At 37.5% G+C, this 18,903-nt stretch overlaps 1 long non-coding RNA gene across 1 annotated transcript in view; it reads left to right on the forward strand.

The window, feature by feature from the left end:
* Positions 1 to 18,903, forward strand: part of LOC127537856 (uncharacterized) — a 41,744-nt gene that overhangs the window by 13,073 nt on the left and 9,768 nt on the right. The window contains exon 2 of the long non-coding RNA XR_007947620.1: positions 12,494 to 12,774. This is a non-coding gene — a long non-coding RNA (uncharacterized LOC127537856). The remainder of the gene's footprint in view (positions 1 to 12,493; positions 12,775 to 18,903) is intronic.

An 18,903-nucleotide genomic window follows, 5' to 3' on the forward strand; every position in this document is an offset into this window, starting at 1 on the left:
TTCTCTCAGAAAGTCATATATAAGCCCAGTTGAGAGAATTCAGCTGAATTACATGGAGAGTGGAGCTGAATTGGAGGCTCAAGAAAGCAGAGGCAGAAGCAAAGGACAAAGCTGCAAGAGTTCTTGGAACCAAGCAGAGAGATAGGCCTCAACTAACCGGGCTATTTTGGAAAGAGAAAATAAACGTTTGCATTTTTACCAGCTGGCTGCATTTGGGTGATTATTACCTTTGAATGAAACTAAGGCTGCCTCCAGAAAACCTCCTCGAGAAACCTGCTCCCTCCCAGAGAGAACCATCATATTTATATATTATAAAGAAGAAAAACACCGCATTTTGGCACCCAACATGGGGTGGGAGATGTTGGAATCTTTACAAACTGTTAAATCATTAGAGTTGATAGAGACAATAATTATCTAATTTAGTATGATTGATCTGATCTTACAAGAAGATATTATGGGCCAGAAGAAACAAGGTACTAAGTAGAACTAATTGATACAATGCTTGTGTTTACATCTTTACTCATTGGAATTCACAAATATGGGAGATTCACAAAGTTAACTTTGTAACTTTGTGAATTCACATCTCCCCTGAAGCTCTTAGGGCCAGAGAACACTCTGGGAAGAAACCCATAATCCCTCTCTCTCAGGAGCATAAATAGAGCTTAAATGGGCTAATCAAGGGAGTTTTCAGAGTGAAGAAGCTACGAGTCAGGAGTTCAGCTGAATTACATAGGAGAGGAGCACTCTGGGACAGACACAGAGCACTCTGGGAGAGCCAGAAGTCCTCTCTAGGAGGCAAGAAAGATTCATTACAACTTTTACCTTGGTGCTGGCTGGAGGCAGAGGCAGAAGCAAAGGACAAAGCTGCAAGAGCTCTTTGGAGGCAAGACAGATTCAACTTGGTGCTGGCTCTGGAGGCTAAGAAAGCAGAGGCAGAAGCAAAGGACAAAGCAGCAAGAGCTCTTAGAACCAAGCAGAGAGATAGGCCTCAACTAGCCGGGCTATTTTGGAAGGAGAAAATAAATGTTTGCATTTTTACCAGCTGGCTGCATTTGGGTGATTATTACCTTTGACTGAAACTAAGGCTGCCTCCAGAAAACCTCCCCAAGAAACCTGCTCTCTCCCAGAGAGAACCATCATATTTATATATTATAAAGAAGAAAAACACCACAATACAGAATTCCCTAATCTGTTTGAGCAAGTACTAGAAACTATTTTGGGGAAATTTAGAGTCCCCTCTTCTCTCTCCCAGTACAAAGAGGCAGTTGACAAAAAAAAGAGGCGATCAGTGAGGCCTAATTAAATTGCTAAACTACCCAGGGAGAGAGGGGCTCAAAATCTCAAAAGGAAAGCTACAGTTTGTGGAAAGGAGAAGTAAGATACTTGGGATACCTAATTAGTAAGGGGAATAGACTTTCTACACCCTATCAAGCCCTGAAGTTTTTGGAAAAGAAAGGAAAGTGATAAGGTTTAGATTTAGGGAATCAAAATGAGATTAGGGTTTCCGGTGGTCAGGTAGTTAAATGATAAGGCCTAGTGGCAGCTTCGGGGTTCAGGGAACCAAATGGAGAGGTTTGGCTCCCTTGCAACTCTTAGGATTCGGCACAAGGGTAGGGAGTTTTGGGGACTCCCTTCTGGCAGCGCAGAGGTTCTCTGTAAAGAAATTTACAGACCCGAAAACCTAGATTGATAAAAGAGGTTTATTATGGGGATTGGAAGTAAGGTTAGAAATCCTGACAGAGAAGCATAAAGTCTGGTTAGGGAAATAGGTGAGGGTAAAGAGAAGATGGCACTGGAAAGAATATTCCAGTGGACAGAGCTTCCTTGGTATAGTGTGGCATAGCATAACTGGCATGTTTGGAACCTCTGCAAAGAGAGGGTTTTAGTTTGGCTCTTTTATAATGGGAGCTTTGGCTGAAGGGAACTCGTGGATGGAGTCCCAAGTTGGCTCATAGCTGGATTTCAGCTTGAGCTGGAATTCCAGTTGAATTCAATGAGCTTCAGAACTGAGCTGACCCTACCTAGATAACAAGGATGAAATTGTTTGTGCTTCGTGGCAGGGTCCCTCACTGAGGCTCAACTCTGCCTTTAATAATTTTTAGAGTTTTGGGGTCCCTTTTTCAGAAAGGAATGTTTATACTGATTCTAACTATATCTGGGGAGGGGTGCATGTGTTTAGAAAAATTTTGGAAGAAAGGGATATGGTCAAAAACCTTTTACTGTCTGAGATCATTGCCATTGGACATGTGAATGGGCATCCACCTTGATCAGTCCTTTGAAACTAGAGAGAACTGACTTGCAGATAAGGAAGCAAGAAGGTCAGAGAAAAAGGAACCTGAATGGGCTGACCCCGTGTTGGTCTTGTTGTTCTCCTTTCCCCTAAGCCTAGCCTCTTCACCTTTGTCAGAAAAGGAAAAACAACTGGCCCAAGAGTTGGGAGCCCAGGAGCACTATAATGGTAAAGAGTACTTTCCTGATGGTCAGGAAGTGCTGAATAAAGCAAGTATAAGGCAGATTTTACTACAATATAATCATTGGGATATCCAAAACCTGTCTGATGCAGTCTTTAACCCAGTTCGTATCTTCTGGCCTGATTTATCCTTGCATCCTACCTAATGGATGGTTGCCTTATTTGTCAAAGGACAAATAACGTCTGCCCTGCACCAGGAACCAGCAAGAGAAAAGCCCCTGAAAATTAGACCTTTTCAGAGTATACAGGTAGACTTTACTGAGCTCCCTTTGGTTGGTCACCTCCAATACTATCTGACCTCGTGGAGGAGGGATCTTCCCAGTGACCCAAACTACTGTTTATTATCTTACCTTATAATTGGGATTTCTACCAGTATGTTAAATCAGTGGTGCTAAATGAAAACTTTTGCTTTTCTTTGTTCTTGGAAAGGCCTTTAGTTTATCTCCATTACATATAATGTTGGCTCTTGGTTTTATATAACTGTTATTTAATCATATTAAAGAATAATCTATTTTTCCTTTTTTTTTTAGTATTTAATTACAATGGAGTATTTCATTTAAAGCCTTTTCACTTTCTATCAATGTGACTTTTGTACTCTTATTATTAAATTTAAATTAATCACAAATGTTATATCTATGTTATATAAATATAAGTATTAAATATATTAAATGTGACCTAAATTTCTTTATAATTTAAATAATATTGTACTAGTCTTGTACTTCTGATAAAAATTCAATTTATTTATAATGTATAAATTGAATGTGTCATTGTACTTTTTTGCTGAGGAGAAAGATGCCCCAACCGGATTAGTGTTCCCTTGAGTGGTGTTGTGGGCTTGATGAAAGAATTCATACATTCAGTTACTCTTCAAGTTAAAGGGCAAAGATTTATTTATAATTTAACATCAATTGGAGAGAGCTAAAGTTCCAAAGATATTTAGCAAAGAGCCCAAAGTAAAAAGATATTACATGATTTGACAGCAAGCTAATTCCAAAGGAATTAGTAAAGAGTCAGAATCAAGAAGTTAATTTTATGGGAAAGAGAAACAGAGATTAGGTTGATATCCTAGGGGTGGGATGGTTCCCATTATTGAATTCTATAGCTTACTGACCAACAGATTGACCAGCTTTGTTTGTGGTACTCCCAAGATCAGGTAATTAGGGTTTCTTAGGCATTGCCATTTCCTCATACTTCATCATCTTTGCTAATATTTTATTTAAATTTTGGCATTATTTTTCCTTAGAGATATTAGCCTATAGTTGTTTTTTTCTTTCTGACTTGTTTCTGCTTTGTTAGATGTATAGAGCATATTTATATAATAGAATGAGTTTAGTAGAATTTCTTCTTTTCCTATTTTTGGAGTTTACAGAATAATGGAATTACTTGATTTTTTACTGTTTGATAGAATTTACATGCAAAACTAACTTCTGTTTTCTTTTTGTTTGTTTTTTGTAAATCCCTTTGGATGTTTATGTGTGGCTCAGAATGGTGCGTGATCACCATTTAATAATAATAATAATAATAATAATAATAATAAAAAGACTGGAGATATCTCTAGAAACAAAATGAACGTTTATCATATGGTCCCGCAGGCATCCCTCCAGTCAACTGGACAAGCAATCAGAAGGAGGACACACATTTTGGGACATTTTTTACACTTTAAATATTCCCTAACACAACTACCCCTCCTAATATTGACCATCATCCTCAATGGCTGAGGATCTTACATTTTAAACATGGGAACCACCCAGGAAATTGAACTTTGGCCAATAAGTACATAGTTGCCCATATTTGAACAAGGTAGGAAGAAAATGATGTCATGGAAAGATAGCAGAAAGGAGACTTAGGGATGCCCTTGAGACAATGCCCAAGGTCCTTCAGCCCTACTCCAATTCTGGGGTAGATGAAGCCTTACTCAATTTTCACAAATGTCTTAAGAGATCTCACTCCATCTCATTCATTTATTTATGGCTTGTTAAATTTCTTTTTCTGAAAACGGGTAATTTTAAAGACTTTCTTATTCTATTCATCTGTGTAATTTTTATTTTTGTAGACATTCATTTATTTCAATTGAACTGTTTTGTTGCTATATAAAAAAAATAGTTCCTAATAACTATTATTTGTTGTGATTTTTCATTTTTCTGCTATCAATGGCTTGTAGATTTATTAATTCAATGGGATTTTTTTTGACTTACAAATTTTTAATCTTTTCCTTGATTTTCAGAATCCCTATTTTGATATTTGGTTAGTTCTGTGCACAATTCATTGATCTTTTCTTACTTCTAACATCATTGATGAAACTGTTTAGAGAATTAAAAGTCCCCTTATAACTACTTTGTCATGTTTTCTCTTCGTTGTTATTTTTTTTACTGAAAATTTCCACAGTTTCTCTAATTTGTTCTATGACCTACCTATTTTTTAGGATTAAATCTTCACTTAAGTTTTAAGCCTTTTTTTTTTTTTTTGGTTTGCTGTTTTATTGCTTACCTAACCTTAACAAAGTGTTGGAGAAAATGTTAATGCAAATTAAATTTAAAAATATGATTAATTTATTTTTATTTTTGTTTTTCCCAGGGAGCTGATTATTAAACATTCAACAGCAACCCCCTGCCTATGATTTAGCTTCCACCAGATCCTTTGAAATGAGCCTACCAAATGATGAGTTTTCCAATAAACTCAGTAAGGTTATAGGAAATAAATTTTCACTTGGATGTGTGTAAGAAATCTGTGAGCATATTCACTGTTGTATTATTCGCTGTTTTTAAAGAATCAGGTTGCTTAAGGCTGATTTACTAATTGCTCCTCTCTGTTGTCCAAGCATTGGGTCTGTCCACAAGCTTGTGGGTTTTTTTTTTTAATAACTTTTTATTGACAGAACCCATATGCCAGGGTAATTTTTTACAACATTATCCCTTGCACTTATTTCTTTTCCGATTTTTCCCCTCCTTCCCTCCACCCCCTCCCCCAGATGGCAAGCAATCCTATACATGTTAAATAGGTTACAGTATATCCTAGATACAATATATGTGTGCAGAACTGAACAGTTCTCTTGTTGCACAGGGAAAGTTGGATTCAGAAGGTATAAATAACCTGGGAAGAAAAACAAAAATGCAAGCAGTTTACATTCATTTCCCAGTGTTCTTTCTTTGGGTGTAGCTGCTTCTATCCATCCTTGATCAATTGAAACTGAGTTAGATCTCTTTGTCGAAGATATCACTTCCATCAGAATAGATCCCCATACAGTATCGTTGTTGAGGTATAAAATGATCTCCTGGTTCTGCTCATTTCACTTAGCATCAGTTCATGTAAGTCTCGCCAATCCTCTCTGTATCCTGCTGGTCATTTCTTACAGAACAATTATATTCCATAACAGTCATATACCACAATTTACTCAACCATTCTCCAATTGATGGGCATCCATTCATTTTCCATTTTCTAGCCACTACAAAGAGGGCTGCCACAAACATTTTGGCACATACAGTCCCTTTCCCTTCTTTAGTATCTCTTTGGGTATAAGCCCAGTAGAACACTGCTGGATCGAAGTGTATGCACAGTTTGATAATTTTTTGAGCATAGTTCCAAATTGCTCTCCAGAATGGCTGGATGTGTTCACAATTCCACCAACAATATATCAGTGTTCCTATTTTTCTACATCCCCTCCAACATTCCGCATTATCTTTCCCTGTCATTCTAGCCAATTTGACAGGTGTGTAGTGGTATCTCAGAGTTGTCTTAATTTGCATTTCTGTGATTAATAATGATTTGGAGCATATTTTCATACGGCTAGAAATAGTTTCAATTTCTTCATCTGAGAATTGTCTGTTCATATCCTTTGACCATTTATCAATTGGAGAATGGCTTGATTTCTTATAAATGCGAGTCAATTCTCTATATATTTTGGAAATGAGCCTTTATCAGAACCTTTGACTGCAAAAATGTTTTCCCAGTTTATTGTTTTCCTTCTTATCTTGTCTGCATTAGTTTTGTTTGTACAAAACCTTTTCAATTTGATAAAATCAAAATTTTCTATTTTGTAGTCAATAGTGATCTCTATTTCTTCTTTGGTCATAAATTCCTTCCTCTTCCACAGGTCTGAGAGGTAAACTATCCTATGCTCTTCCAATTTATTTATAATCTCATTCTTTATGCCTAGGTCATAAACCCATTTTGACCTTATCTTGGTGTATGGTGTTAAGTGTGGTCAATGGCTAGTTTCTGCCATACTAATTTCCAATTTTCCCAGCAATTTTTGTCAAATAATGCGTTCTTATCCCCAAAACTGGGGTCTTTGGGTTTGTCAAACACTAGATTATTAAAGTTATTGGCTGTTTTGTCCTTTGAACCTACTCTATTCCATTGATCAACTAGTCTATTTCTTAGCCAATACCAGATGATTTTAGTAACCGCTGCTTTATAATATAATTTTAGATCTAGTACAGCTAGGGCACCTTCATTTGATTTTTTTTTCATTAATTCCCTTGAAATTCTTGACCTTTTGTTTTTCCATATGAACTTTGTTATTATTTTTTCTAGCTCATCAAAATAGTTTTTGGGGAGTCTGATTGGTATAGTGCTAAATAAATAGATTAGTTTAGGTAGTATTGTCATCTTTATTATATTTGCTCACCCAATCCAAGAGCATTTAATATTTTTCCAGTTGGTTAGATCAGACTTAATTTGTGTGGAAAGTGTTTTGTAGTTTTGCTCATAAAGTTAATGATTTTCCCTTGGCAGATAGAGTCCTAAATATTTTATACAGTCAGTAGGTACTTTAAATGGAATTTCTCTTTGTAACTCTAACTGTTGGGTTTTGTTAGTGATATATAAGAATGCTGATGACTTTTGTGGGTTTATTTTGTATCCTGCAACTTTGCTAAAGGTGTGGATTGTTTCTAATAACTTTTTAGTAGAATCTCTGGGGTTCTCTAAGTGTATCATCATATCCTCAGCAAAAAGTGATAACTTGGTTTCCTCATTGCCTATTCTTATTCCTTTAATCTCTTTCTCAACTCTTACTGCCAAAGCTAGCATTTCTAATACAATATTAAATAGTAACATTGATAGTAGGCAACCTTGTTTCACTCCTGATCTAATTGGAAATGGTTGCAGTTTGTCCCCGTTACATATGATGCTTACTGATGGTTTTAAATAGATGCCACTGATTATTTTAAGGAAAAATCCATTTATTCCTATACTCTCAAGTGTTTTTAATAGGAATGGATGTTGGATTTTATCAAATGCTTTTTCTGCATCTATTGAGATGACCATATGGTTTTTGTTAATTTGGTTATTACTATGGCCAATTATACTGATATTTTTCCTAATATTGAATCAGCCCTGCATTCCTGGTATAAATCCTACTTAATCATGGTGTATTATCCTGGGGATGATTTTCTGTAGTCTTTTTGCTAATATCTTATTTAAGATTTTAGCATCAATATTCATTAGGGAGATTGGTCTATAATTTTTTTTCTCTGTTTTCAACCTATCTGGTTTAAGAATCAGTACCATGTCTGTGTCATAAAAGGAATTTGGTAGGACTCCTTCATTCCCTATTTTTTCAAATAGTTTATAAAGCATTGGGGCTAATTATTCTTTAAATGTTTGGCAGAATTCACATGTAAATCCATCTGATCCTGGGGATTTTTTTTTAGGGAGTTGATTAATAGCTTGTGCTATTTCTTTTTCTGAAATGGGACTATTTAAGCAATTTAATTCCTCCTCTGTTAATCTGGGAAGCCTATATTTTTGGAGGTAGTCATCCATTTCACTTAGGTTATCAAATTTATTGGCATAAAGTTGGGCAAAGTAACCCCTTATTATTTCTTTAATTTCCTCTTCATTGGTGGAAAGTTCTCCCTTTTCATTTGTAAGACTACTAATTTGATTTTCCTCTCTCTTTTTTCTAATTAAATTTACCAAAGGTTTATCAATTTTATTGGTTTTTTCATAAAACCAACTCTTAGTTTTATTTATTAGTTCAGTAGTTTTTTTTTTTTACTTTCAATATTATTAATTTCTCCTTTTAATTTTAGAATTTCAAGTTTATTAATTGATTGGGGGTTTTTAATTTGTTCTTTTTCTAGTTTTTTAAGTTGTAAGCCCAATTCATTGATCTTCTCTTTCTCTATTTTATTCAAGTAAACCTCTAAGGATATAAAATTTCCTCTTATTACCGCTTTGGCTGCATCCCACAAATTTTAATATGATGTCTCATCGTTGTCATTATCTTGAGTGAAATTATTAATTGTGTCTATAATTTGCTGTTTCACCCAATCATTCTTTAAGATGAGATTATTTAGTTTCCAATAACTTTTTGGTCTATTTACACCTAATTTTTTGTTGAATGTAGTTTTTATTGCATCGTGATCTGAAAAGAAAGCATTTACTACTTCTGCCTTCCTGCACTTAATTTTGAGGTCTTTATGTCCTAATATATGGTCAATTTTTGTGTAAGTTCCATGAACTGCTACTCCTTTCTGTCACCATTCAGTTTTCTCCAAAGATCTATCATACCTAATTTTTCTAATATTCTATTTATCTCTTTAATTTCTTTCTTATTTGTTTTGTGATTTGATTTATCTAATTCTGAGAGTGCAAGATTGAGATCTCCCACTATTATAGTTTTGCTGTCTATTTCTTCTTGCAACTCTCTTAACTTCTCCTTTAGGAAGTTAGATGCTATACCACTTGATGCATACATGTTTAATACTGATATTGCTTCATTGTCTATAGTACCCTTTAGCAAGATATAGTTTCCTTCCTTATCTCTTTTAATTAGATCAATTTTTGCTTTTGCTTGATCTGAGATAAAGATGGCTACCCCTGCCTTTTTTGACTTCACCTGAAGCATAGTAGATTCTGCTCCAGCCTTTTACCTTTACTCTGTATGTATCTCCCTGTTTTAAATGTGTTCCCTGTAAACAATATATTGTAGAGTTCTGAGTTTTGATCCAGTCTGCTATCTGCCTCTGCTTTATGGAAGAGTTCATCCCATTCACATTTATGGTTAAAATTACTAATTCTGTATTTCCTACCATCCTAATATCCCCAGATTATGCTTTTCTTTTTCTTGTCCTCCTTCCCCACTTCCCTAGTATTAAACTTGTGTCTCACAGCTCTCCCTGTTAGTATCCCTCCCTTCTCCCTTTGAATCCCTTCCCCTTTCTTGTACACTTCCCTTATTACTCTTTTTCCTTTTCCCTTTTCCTCTCCCACTTTTTAATGAGGTGAGAGAAGATTTCTCTGTAAAACAAATATGTTAATTATTTCCTCTTTGAGCCAACTCTGATGAGAGTAGGATTCACACAATGTTCTTCCCCCTCTCTAAGTTCCCTCAGATATGAGAGGTTTCCTTTGCCTCATCATTGCGTGTAGTTTCCCTCTTTTTATCTCCCATTTTCCCTTTTTTTGACACTATCCCCTTTCCATTTCTACTTCCCTTTTTTATGTTATATCAGTAAAATCAAATTATACATGTGGTTTTTGTGTATATCCACAACAGAAATACAGTTCTCAAGAGTCCCTTTTACCTTTTTCTACTTCTCTTGAGTCCTGTGGTTGGAGATCAATTTTTTTGTTTAAGTCTGGTTTTTTCCTTAGAAACAAATGGAATTCCTCTGTTTCATTAAATGTCCATCATCTTCCATGGAAAAAAAATGCTCAGCTTAGCTGGGTAGTTTATTCTTGGCTGCATTCCAAGTTCTTTTGCCTTTCAGAATATTAGATTCTAGGCCCTTCGATCCTTTAATGTTGAGGCAGCCAGATCTAGAGTGACCCTTATTGTGGCACCTTGGTATTTGAATTGTTTTTTCCTGGCTGCTTGTAATATTTTTTCTTTAGTCTTAAAATTCTGAAATTTGGCCACAATATTCCTTGGAGTCTTTATTTTAGGGTCTTTTTCAGAAGGTGTTTGATGAATTCTTTCAATGCCTATTTTACCTTCCGGTTCTATTACTTCTGGACAGTTCTCTTTGATGATTTCCTGTAAAATAGTATCTAGGTTCTTTTTTTCATCATAATTTTTGGGTAGTCCAATGATCCTCAGGTTATCTCTCCTAGATCTATTTTCCAAGTCTGCTATTTTTCCAAGTAAGTATTTGACATTTTTTCCAATCTTTTATTTTTTTTGGTTTTGCTTGACTGATTCTTGACGTCTCAATCAATCAGTCATTTCTATTTGTTCAGTTCTGATTTTTAGTGAGTTATTTTCTTCATTGGCTTTTTTTACTTCTTCTTGTATATGTTCAATTGAGTTTTTAAATGAGTTGTTTTGCTCTATGGAGTTTTTTTCCATTTCACTAATATTTTTTTTTAATAAGTTATTTTCTTTTTCCAATTCACAAATTCTGTGTCCTGCATTTCTTGGAAGTTTTTTACCTTTTCCAATTCACATTTCAGGAAGTTGTTGCTCTCTTGCATAGTTTCTCTTTCCTTTCCCCATTTTTCTTCTAGTTCTCTTTTACGGTTTTTAATAGTCTCTTCTAGGAGAGCCTTTTGTATTGGGGACCAACAATTGTCTGGAGACTGTCTGCTATTAATCTCTTCAGGGTTGAAAAGCTGCTCTCTTTCTGTATAGAAAGTATCAATCATCCTTTTGATTTTTTTTACTCATTTTGTTAAAGCCTGTAGGGTCTGCCTTCAGGGCCAGGAGGTTACCAGCTTCCTCTGCAGAGCAGTGATAGGTGTATGAACGGGTAGCTGTCCTGCCAGCTGGCTGCAAGCAACGAAGTACTGGAGTGCTCTGGGAAAGAGTTTCAGCCTGCAGAGCTGAGCTGGGAAAGTGCCCTGCAAAGAAACCCCACTGTGTGTGATAACCACTGCCCTGGGGCTAGACGCTGAGCAGTGAGAGTTTCACTACCCCAAGCCCTGGGGCTGTGGGTATTAGCAACTGAGCAGTGAATGGCCCTGCAGGGACTGGAAGTGTTTCTGCCCTGGGAAACACAGTCCTGCGGGGGAAGTTCTATTGCCCCAGGCTGAGCACCCACTGTGCAGATTAGAGGCTGCCCATGCTGTGCCCTCCTGTGCAGATTTGTAACTGCCCCCGCAAAAGCCCCGAACTGCAGGAGGTGGCTGCAGGGCTGTGTTATGGGTCTGCCTGAGTCACTTCCGGGTTTGAGTGGTTACAGCCAGATCTTGTTAGGTTCTGGAATTTTTTAGAGTACCCTCTGTTTTAAAGGCTTTAATTTCTCTGCCAGTTTCCTGCTTTGTAATCAAGGCAGAACAGTTAGCCTATAGCAGAGTCGTTTCTATAACTTCTCTAGCCACAGAGATCAGCCCCACCCCTGGTCTGCTCAGAACCAGGAAAAAAAGGAAGTAAGCGTTCCTTACTCTATCTAATTCTGGTTAGTCTGATAAACTCCATTATGGATCTTTAGTCAACAGCTTAGTCTCACCTCATGGAGTATTTCTTTTCTCCTGGTTAATTCTGAGTTCCCCTTTATATTTCATATTTACCATTTCTGGTGTCTTTTGTATCCCTTCATTTTGTCTGTAATTTATTCCCCTAAATCTACTTTTTGCCAACGAGAACAGCCATTGTGAATTTGTTAAATATTTATTTCAAACTAGGAATTGTTACTCTAACTTCATCATTAGTACATGCTCAATTTTTGTATTATGTGCAACTGATAGATAACGTTAATATCTGCTAGACACTGTGCTAAACACTTGCAAATATAAATAGCAAAAAAACAAAAAAACTAGTCCCTATCTTCAAAGAGATTACATTCAAATGGGAGAAGACAATACATTAACCCTCAAGGAATTTATATTCAAATGGAAGAAGACAATACATTAAAGGTAGCTGAAAAGAGGAGGGAAGAAGGCAGGATATGTTGATTCAAGAAAGCCAATTTGTAATTTTCAGTTGTAATATTTTTTTATAACTCAGAAATTGGCAAACACTACTTTTAGGATTTGATTTATTGTTTTGTTGGTTTGCCTAGACATAAGAAAATTATGGGAAATGTTAATAATGCAGAGGATATTTAAAATTATATCATGTGCACATTTTTTCCCCAGACAGTCAATAAATATTTACCAGCCCATCACTGGAACAGGACCAACAGTGGAGAAGTATCTCCCTTAAGAAAGAAACAGAAGAGGTGGAAAAGTGAGGAGAATTAAGAGCAAAATTTAGAGCTGTTGCTAGTCTAAGCACTTCCTCAAATGGAAATTTTTAGCCAGAACTCAGCAATTGGAGAAAGAGTCCAGCTGAAGGAGTGGAGGTATCTCCTGGGTGAGAAGGAAGCTAAAAAGGAGGTGGAAAAGTCCAGAGAATCAATAGCAGAGTCAAGAGAAAAGTAAGTACGTTCCTTTCCATTCCCTTTCAGTAATCACCAGAAATCTGGCTTATCTAATTCTAGAGGTTGGGAAGGGACACCAAAAGGTTGGGGTCACAGACTAATGTCACAAAATACTGACGAGGTTAATAGCAGTGCAGAGAGTTGTTAAAAATCCCCTTTTGGTCAGTGCAGAAGTTCAACGTGAAAGAATTCATGAACCTGAAGAGTTTTAGGTGGCAAAAATGGAAGTTTATTGTTAGATAGGAAGCCAGTTTTGCTAAGAGACTTACTTCTTTAGTGGCAAAGTCCTATTAGGGAAATAGAGGCTGGCACTGAAAAGAGAATGCCTTCTCGGTGGGCAGGTTCCTGCTTTGGACCTTCTGCAAAGAATGAGTTTAGAAATTGCCCTTTAAAAAAGAATCTTGAGACTCAGATTTCAGGTTGAAAAGAAAGCGAAAGTCCTCAGACCTAAATGCTTATCAGTATCTGGCCCAGATCTCCAATTGGAATTTAAAAGGGTCTGGAATCCCCAAAAGATCAAAGGGGTGCTTTTTGACCAAGATTTCTAATTGAATAATGACACTTAACTTAATCTGGGAAGATAAGCTTTCCCAGGAGAGCCTGAGACACAGTTTAAGAATGATAATTTTAAAGGGAACACTGTTTCACTCCCCTTTCAGTATTTGCAGACTTGAACCGATTTCCAAGTCAAAGGACAAAGGTTATTGTAATTGTAACACCAGTTGACTCAGTCTAAATTCCAAGAGAATTTAGCAAAGAAACAGAAGCAAGGAGACACATTTATCTAGTTCTCCATGTTATTGATATGCTAATTTTATGGTCTAGGGACAGAACCATGGAGTGGTCTCAAGAACTGGTTATCATTGACCAAGAGACAGTACTGTTTGTAGGACTATTCTGAGGCTAGTATACTTGAAATCATTGACAGATAGATTGTTAGAATAATAGTCTCAGGATATCACTAATATATCCCGAGGCCAGAAGACTTTTACAATTGTTGACAGAACAATAGCATTCTTAGATCAGAGGACCTCAGAATCAGATTTCAAAGCCAGAAGATTTAGAATCACTGACCCATTATTAGAACAGAAGCCCTCTAAAGTCAGGGGACCTTAAAATTATTGCTGTCTCCCCTAGAAGCTATACCCTATTATTTTTCCCCTCTCAAGCAGTTTGACCCCCAAATTCATCTGGGCCAAAGGAATGAAGATCTCATCTTCTGGAGCTGTTTCATGCTAATAAGGGGTGTAGAGCTGTCCCTGTCTAGTGGGGTCTAGACTGAGGAGGGGAAGCATGTGACTTGAAGATGGTGACAGCAGGATTCAAAGGGGTGCTGAGTGTCAGAATCAGTTAGCTGATGGTATTCAGGGTGAACAAATAGTTGGAAGTTTGTAGCTTGGAGTCTGGAGTAAACAAATCAGGAGGTTATATGGTCTTCCTTATATGGTTCTTCCTAATGGGAGATTCTTCAACCAATTCTCTGAAGTCTCCAGGTATAGTTTAGTAAGGACTTACTTGAGGATACGATTCTCTACCTTGCCAGAAGACTGAAGCTGCCAGGCAGGGTGGAGATGATAAGTAATCTTTTGAATTATTTGAGAAATGAAGGCTAGGCCATTATGGGGTGAGGGAAGGAGGGAAACAGAAAGTGAGGTATGGTCTTCAAGGAATGTAGTCTAGAAGTGAGTGAATTTGCCATAATAATTTTGGAATGGATATCCTAAAATTGTTTCTAGGGATGACCCGCAATCATAGGTACAGTGAGCTCTTGATCTACTTGCATAGCTAGTACAGGTTGCTGAGGTAAAGCCATTATGAGTTACAGTGACAGTTAATGTACCTGTGATATAAGTGTTGATATGTAAGTAAGAGATCCTTTTTGGCAAGAAAACAGGGGATAAAGTTATTCCCCTGGGGCGGGGTAACTATTACAAATGAGGTGCCATCCAGGGTGGGAATGGTGACATTTGGGAATGGGGCCTATGCAAATAATGCATCAGATCATATATATGGGCTGCTCTGAGGATGCTGAGGACCTACTGAATGGCGCCACTGCCCACAGAGTTCCCTAGTCTGACTAAAGACTAAGGAGTTATTCTTATGTCCCAATGGGAACATTGATGGTGTCCAACAGAGTGACATCAAGAAAGCTGGAGAGAAAATATTAGGAGCAAGGCTGCTCTCATCCTTAGAGTGTTATTAAAGGTACACCTGGAAAAAATAGAAAATAACAAGAAAGAAAGCTAGAGTGACTATCCAGTATGGTTCGAGTGTTTCCAGGAATCCTGCAGAAAAGTAGTTTCAGGTCTTTTATGGGTTCACAGGAATATCAGGAATGTAATATTTAGGAATGTTTGGAGGAGAAGTAATAACAGGAGTACCACTTTTAATTCTAGAAACATATGAGTCCAGCTGGGGGGAAACCTTTGAGTTTGACTGAATTTGCCATAGTCAGAATGATCTTATACGGTTCTTCCTAATGGGAGATTCTTCAACCAATTCTCTGAAGTCTCCAGGTATAGTTTAGTAAGGACTTAGTTGAGGATTCGATTCTCTATCTTCCCAGAAGACTGAAGCTGCCAGGCAGGGTGGAGATGATAAGTAATCTTTTGAGTTATTTGAGAAATGAAGGCTAGGCCATTATGGGGCAGGGAAAGGAGGGAAGCAGAAAGTGAGGTATGATTTCTTTTAGCAAACACTTTTATACCTCCTAAACCTTCTCAGTCTTGCAAGGGAAGGATTTTACCCAATTGGTAAAGATGTCAACAACAACAACACAAACAAAAGCAGTTTGAAGCCCCCTGAGAGGGGAGGCATATTTATAAAATCTGTCAGCCAGTCCTCCCCAAATATGTACCCTTTCTCCAGATAGTCTTCAGGAGAGAGGGGGTATTTAATAACCCTTTCAGAATTTACTTAAGCACAAACTGGGCCTGACAGCTCTGTTTGTTTCTCTCAGCTTGTGAACAGTGAAGAAAAGTTTCACAAGGGATTAGAAAGCAGTTTTTTTCCCAAGTGAATAACTTGGTGTAGGCCAAAAAGTTTCCACTGACTTGCTTCTGTGCTTAGAAGCTGGCTTGAGGGTGTTTGCAATCATCAAGAGGGAAAAAGAGTAGTATCCTTTTTTCCATATAGCCCCACGAGTGTGCAAAATATGAAAAGTATATTGGATTCTGTATATAGAGGTTCACTCTCATTCCTTTCCCCAGTTCCAAAGTCCTCGTAAAGGCAATGAATTCAGCTTTCTGGGCAGAAGTCTGGGGTAGGGGCTGGCTTAGCCTCTAGGAGATATTGAGGGTCACCATAGAATAACTTGCCTTCCTTATCCCTATTTTCAAGAAAATTGGACCCATCTGTAAGTAATTCACCATCTAGGTTGTCAAGAGGAATGTTCCTCAAGTCAGGTCGACTGGAGCAGACAGACTCTAAAGCTTCCTCACAATTATGAATAATGTTGCCTGACTGAGTGTTGTCAGGGAGTAGAGTGGCAGGGTTAAGAGTGTGGCACACGTGGAAACTCAAGTCAGTGTGTCTAACAGGAGAACCTGGTAAGCCTTCCACTAGCAAGCCACTGATAACCTTTGGCTTCCAAAATGCTCTCAACCCCATGGGAAGTCAGGACCTCCAGTGGTTGGCCTAGGGTGAACTTGGAGGCTTCCTCAATTAGAAGAATTGTGGCAGCTAACTCTAAGGCAGGAGAGTCCCCCCAAAGACACACAGTTTCTTTGAGAAGTAAACAAGGGGTCTGGAATAGGATTCCAGAGATTGTAGTCGTGTTGAGACCCCTAGGACTTGGTTCCGCCTTCCATCAATGTAGAGTGTAAAAGGCTTTAGGCAGGGTTAAGGGCAGGGCAAGAGATTAGTTTAACTTTCAGGATCTTAAGAACCTTGGCTTGATCAGGGACCCCATTCAAGGGGAATTGTATCAGAGCCTTAAATAATTATAGAGGGCCTTGGCAATAACTAAAGTTAGGTATAAAATCCAGCCATGCCCAGGAAAATACAACACAGGGAATGGTTAATCAAACTGAGAGACAATGTTGGGCCTTTAGACAATGAAACCTGAGCTACCTCCATGTTATGGACATGAGTCCCCATGTTAATTGGTGAGGGTTATGTTTCCCTGGATTTGCCCCTTCAATGGCAAAAAGAAATTGTAGATCTTTATGCAAGGGTATGCAAAGGAAAGCATCTTTAAGATTTAAGGTAGAAAACCATTGTGTCCCCTGGGGATCTAAGGTAGAAAATCATTATGTCCCCTGGGATACTTGTATTGGGCTCATGGCTTCTATTGATCATTCACTCTGCTTATAGAAATTTGCTATAAAGAAGGAACATGATTATAATAGCATCAAAACAGGTCCTTGAGACCTTAGCCTGAGAGCACATACATAACAAAATAAAGCAACTTTAAATCTGTCTAGCAGCCTATCATGCAGAAATAATTCCACCTCCTAGCCAGACTCAGAATAATCAGGTAGGAAACAAAGAAATGGAACTGGGAAACTGAGACAGAAGGATCCCACCTTAAGCAGAGGCCAAGGTTGTCCTCCCAACCCTTGCCCAGATAAGATGTCTGGGAAGGCAATCCTCTGAGTAACTTATGGCATTTCTCTGGAATGGCAGGTTACTGACTTAGTGATCAGGCAAATTCAAAACTCAGATGATTATCGATTACAGTCCCAAGAGATTTTATCTCTAATAGCAATTTCTACCAATAGCAACTTAAGGCTAGATATATTATTTTAAGTTTACCAGAACTTGGACATTTTTAAAAATAAGTTTTATATATTTAAAATTATCCTGCTGCAAATGATCAATCATTATACAGGCTTATAGTAAACTTAGTAAACAAGCTCATTTCTCAGAGCTGATGACCTTGCTTATCCTGATGGTTTAAAGAAAACTGGCAAGTTTTAAGGGAGCGTTGACAGAGACCCCAGAGAAGGGGCTGGGCTTGCTATTGCCCACACCTTCTATTCTTAGTGTTTTCTTGGGCTGTGCTGTTTGATACTTCTCCCCACTCTGTGGAGAGAGAAAAAAAAGTGTTGCACACCTCATTCTTGGAGGTGAATTAATAAGGCTTTCACCTTATCCTTCTTGTTCCACACACAGTAATTACAAATTTTTAGGTTTAACATGATGACAATAACTCCAAATAACTTAGTTAACAATTTTAGAATTTTCCTAAGTAATAGCCAAAAAGTCTTTGCTGTAATTTCTATTTCTTTAAATGAGTTTCCCTTTTTTTAGGGAGAAAACAAGACAATTCTTAAAATTGAAATAGAACAGATTTTTAAATTGCCTTAACTTTAGTTAATGAGATTCCCTAGATTCTGATTAAATGATCTAGACAAACTGAATTGCCATTTGGTGTAATGTTCTTGTGACAAAATGTAGTGTTCTCGTTTGATTTTCTGGAGGTCTTTGGGGAAGCCTTCGTTTTAATAGAGTAATCACCACGAGAATATCCAGATGTTGTCTTTGGAGCAGCCTTCGTTTCAATAATCACCACAAGAACATCCAGGTGTTAAAGTCCAAATGCTTATTGTATCCTTCGCCTGGTGTTCAGATAGCTTTCTCATGGCCTTCAGAGGGGACTTGGTTTCAGTGGAGAAAATGGAAGAGGCCAGGCTAGTCACCTTGAGGCTGATGAAAATGGAAATGAATCTCTTTCTCCTTGGCTTTAGGGGCTTGAGCTCCTACCTCCAGTGCACTTGTCTTCTCTGGCTCTATCTCTGAGCCTCTCAGTCCCCCAGGAGAGCCACCAGAAGCCTAACTAAAGATGGAAATGAATCTCATCTAGTCCTTGCTGGCTGTTATATACTTCATTATCATAGGTGTGAATCTTGTGGAACTATATTAAGTATTAAGTGCATGTATTGAACTAGAGAACTATTAAGCACCATGCTAAACTAGATAACCATTGTCTTTATCAATTCCACTGACTTAACACCTTGTAAGAATCCTTGTTTCAGAGTTCTGGTCCATAACAATTTGGTTATTTTCCAATTTACACAAATCATTTCTCTTTTATGAGCCAGGAAAAAAGGGTTAAGATGCCAGTTTTTACTGACAAGAGCCCTCAAAAGTCTGACTCTAGATAACTCAAAAGCAGGCTGTTTG

The sequence above is a fragment of the Antechinus flavipes genome, chromosome 5 (genome assembly GCF_016432865.1).
Source record: "Antechinus flavipes isolate AdamAnt ecotype Samford, QLD, Australia chromosome 5, AdamAnt_v2, whole genome shotgun sequence".
NCBI classification, from domain to species: Eukaryota; Metazoa; Chordata; class Mammalia; order Dasyuromorphia; family Dasyuridae; genus Antechinus; species Antechinus flavipes.